The sequence below is a fragment of the Mirounga leonina genome, unplaced genomic scaffold (genome assembly GCF_011800145.1).
Source record: "Mirounga leonina isolate KUSES-001 unplaced genomic scaffold, KU_Mleo_1.0 Mir_170, whole genome shotgun sequence".
In the NCBI taxonomy this organism is placed as follows: Eukaryota; Metazoa; Chordata; class Mammalia; order Carnivora; family Phocidae; genus Mirounga; species Mirounga leonina.
The window spans coordinates 7,248,657-7,252,661 of NW_023270433.1; the positions used below are offsets into that span (position 1 = coordinate 7,248,657).

At 59.5% G+C, this 4,005-nt stretch overlaps 1 non-coding gene across 1 annotated transcript; it reads right to left on the reverse strand.

Annotated features, from left to right (window-relative positions):
- Window positions 1-3,792: 3,792 nt before the first annotated feature.
- LOC118018263 lies at window positions 3,793-4,005 on the reverse strand. Its single transcript, XR_004681346.1, has one exon. It is a non-coding gene; the product is annotated as a small nucleolar RNA U3 (small nucleolar RNA).

Below are 4,005 nucleotides of genomic sequence, written 5' to 3' on the forward strand. Positions count from 1 at the left end.
AGAAACGCTGAAGCGGGGTTGTCGGAACATGGTCCCTGGACCAGCCAGCATCAGCCTCACCTGGAAATTGTTAGAAATGCAAATTCCTAGGCCCCTCCTCACACCTAGTGAGTCAGAAGCTGTGGGAGCAGAGGTTGAACCAATAAGGCTTCCAGGTGATTGTGATGCAGGCTGGTTTGAAGACGCTGTTCTCTGGGACCCATGGCCAGGCCATGGAGATTATATGCCTGGGAAAAAGTGATGGTTTGGGCCCATCTGGCCGAATAGGTAGACCACCCCTGAACCATCATCTAACTAGGCTGTGGGTCACCCCGACCCCACCCAAAACACAGCATCTTCACTCCCATCTCTCAGCCATTGTGGTTCTGGCCAGAGCCAGGGGGTGGCGCCAGCGCCTCAGGCTTTCGTCTGGATTCGGGAGCTAGAGACCCAGGAAGAATTGTCCCCCTCCCCTGCGCCTTCTCCCCACCCCCACCCCCCTGCCCTCCTGCCCCCCCCCCCCCAGCCTCTGCTCCAAGGCCTGCCCACTGGCAAAGGCTTTGCAGGGTGGCTTTCATCAGGGAGGGGGGCGGTGAGGCTGGCACACCCAAGGTAGGGGCCAACCCCTTCTTCCTGGAGGTTAGGAAGGTGGGCTGGAGAAGCCCCCTTAGTCAGGAAGAAATTAGGGGTGTCTGGCCTGTGGGGCTTGGGGGCCAGGAGCCCAGGCAGGCGGCTCTGGTCCAGTTGCCTCTGGCTATACCTGTTTAACCCTCTGCCTATCCTGCCCAACCTCAGGTGAGGTCTCAGGTGCTCCTTCTCTGCCCATGGGCAGGGGCAGCCTGGAGGTACCCTGGGGCCCAGACAGAGCCCCAAGTTTGGGGGTCCTCACAGCCTAGCAGCCAAGCAAGCTAGGAACAGGGGCCCACGGCGGAGAGAATGCGTGGATGGAGCTCTTACCAGCTGCCAGCTTCACGTCTCCTGGGTTGGGGGCTCTCTGGGCCCCTGTCCTGCTTTGTGGTCAAGGGAGCCCAGCCTCCTGCCCAGAGGAGGAGCCCATGCCCTGCTCCTGGTCCTGGGTGCAGCTCAGCAGATAGGAATCCAGGAGACCCGCCTGGGTTCCTTCCTAGCTCAGGTTCCAAGTCCCGTTCCAAGAGGACCCAGGGCTGCGTGCAGGCTTGGCCCCCATCGGCTCCCCTGCCCCTCATCTTTCCTCCTTGAGGGGAGGCTGAGACCCCTCGCCCAGCTGGAGTCACTCTGTCCATGCTGCTTGCTTTGGTCTCTGCTCCAGGGATCTGCCCACACCCCCTCATCTCCAGGGGTCCCACCCAACGCCCACGCCCACACCCACTCCAGAGGCCCACCCTCTGCCTCTTGGCCATGCCCGGGTCTCCCAGGACCCCAGATGGGGAGCTAGCCTCCTCTGAGGTTCTGCCTCAGTCCACAGGAAGCTGCGGCTAGGCCAGCTGCTTTCCCCGGGCAGCCAGCTGTTTTGCCCATCAGGGAGCAGCCCTGGCTCCCCAGCTGAAACCGTGGCCGTGGCTGTGGCTGCAGCGTGGCAGCCTGGCTGGTCCGGGGCCTGCGGGCTGTTAACTCCTCTGGGCCCAGCTCCCTTCTCCATTGCCCCCCCGCCCCCGGAAGCAGCCTGGTGAGAGACTTCCAGAGACCCCAAGAAGACCGAGCCTTGCTATCCCCACCCCCCTCAACGACTGCTAACCAGACACCCCCTCCCCGCCACGGAGCCTTGTCCTCAGGTGACCCCAGGTAAGAAGGTCCAAAGGGCCAAATGAGAGCCCCATTCAGAATACTAATACTACTACTAATAATAATAGCTATCATGAACCCCCTGCTGCGTGCCAGGCGCTGGGCTAAGGGCTTTAAATGTATTCTCTGACTTAATTTTCACAACGGTCCGTGAAGCAGGGAAGATTTTCATTTTACAGATGAGGAAACGGAGACGTGGCGAGTCTAAGCGGCTTGCCCAAGCCCGCACAGACTTGGGGTTTGAAACGGGGCTGCCCTGGCGGTTCCCTGAATCCGAGCCCTTGGTGGTGGTGTTATTTCAGCTCCCCCAGCCCCCAGCTCCTTGCCTCCCACCCCCAATGCCCCGCCCCCTCCCCGGGTCTGGGCACCGGTAAGGGCCGTCTGTGGAATGGGCTAGATAACTGATGGGTGGAGTTTACACCACCAGCGCCCTGGAGACATGCCAGGCTCTGTGCTCAATACCTTCCAAGAGTTTATTAGCAGATCCTTCCTGTCGGTGGCTGCGGGTCAGCCTGGGCTAGAATCCCGGCTTTGCTGTTTCTGGCAGCCCGGCTTTGGGTAACTGACTTGACATCCCAGTCTCAGTGTCCAAAGCTGGAAAATATTCTGCGCCCTTGATTTTGTTGTGAAAAGGATGAGATAAGGCAGGTGAGATGGTTGGCCCAGTACCCGACACGGGGGAGGGGGGGATATTACCCCCTCTGTTAGGACTACTAACCGCAATCTGGAAGGGTCTGAGTGGCCCGCCCAGGCCTGTGCCCCCTCACGCCCAGCATGGAGCTGCCACACAGGAGGGCTCTGTCGCTCCTTGTAAATCAATGAACCCTGGTCTGTGGAACCTCCATGGGGACGGCAGGCTGCAAGAGGGATCCAACTTGCCCAAGATCACAATGACTGAGATAGAGCTGCGGGGATCCCAAGGCATCCAGCTCTTAACTCCTGCACCCCTGTGGCCTTCCCTCCTGAGGCAGGAACCTGGTCTGGTGGGAGAGGGAGGAGGGACAAGGGAACAGGGACAATCCCAGGGCTGAGACAGCCCAGAAGGTGACTGGGCCGCGGCTGGGTGGGATCTCAGGGTCTGGGAACGACCCCTCAGGATGCAGTGACCCGTGCTCTCCCCCTTTGTCCTCTCCCCCCTGCCCACCATGGGTCAGCTCCCTGGTCCCAGCCTAGACATCTGGAACTAGAGCAGACAAAGGACTGCGAAGGGGGACAATAACCTTCTGTCCATTTTCAGATGCCGGGCTGGGCCTGGCCAGGGCTGGGGGCCGGAGCCCCGGCGAGGCGGTGCCAGGCCCCCCGCGGGCAGCGGACAATGTTGGCAGTGATGGAGAGGAGGCATTTCAAAGCGTTTTGTTCCCGCTGACCCCCTCCCCTCCACATCTCGCCCGGCTCGGGGTGAGGCCCCAGCCCCACCCCCAGCCACCCAGGCCCCTGCTCCTGGCGGCTTGGGGACCGGCCACATTCTTGACCTCAGGGGAAAAGTTTAGACTCTTTGCGCACTGGGCAACAATAACGGTGTCACAGAACTGATTTAGGAGCGGCACTTACCATCACAAAGCAGCAGACAAAGAGCCAGGGCTGAGAACGCGCTGGCCTATTGCGCCTACTCCTCCAAGCACCGCCACCACTTCTCTCCTCTGCCTGGGCGGCCCTGCCTGGGCGGGACTGGGTGCCAGGACCCCGACCCTGCGCTCCCCAGAGGAGGGCCTGAACTGGGGAGGGAGCCAAGGAGAAGGGATGGGGATCCCATGGGGGACCAGGGGCCCTGAGAGCTGCTTCCTGCTCTGCTACCAATTTGCCACGTGACCCTGGGCCAGTCCTTCCCCACTCTGGGCCTCAGTTTCCCTATCTGTAATAAAGAAGCTATAAACTAGAAGGCCGAAAGCATGAAGCTCTGATCTTGCAAGGAGAGGGATTTCCATGATGATGATGGCAATATGGTGATAGAAGTATTGTCCCCTTTGGTTCAGGGCACTTCACAGGTGCCAGGCACTGTGATCACTAACCCCTTTCTGGCCGTCACCTTTTTTTTTTTTTTTAACTACAGAGACCACTCTGCACCATCCTCTCCCTCTTGCTCTCCCAAAGGAAGAGAAGGACAATTATGGATGACAAATGGCAGTTGCAGAAGCCACACCAAGAGCTGGCTTCACACTTGAGAGAGAATGCTGCATCTTCCTTGTGGTTTCTGAGGCTCTAGACGGTTCAGAGAAACTTCTCCAGTAACAAACTATAGAAATGATCCCTGAAAACTACACTCTT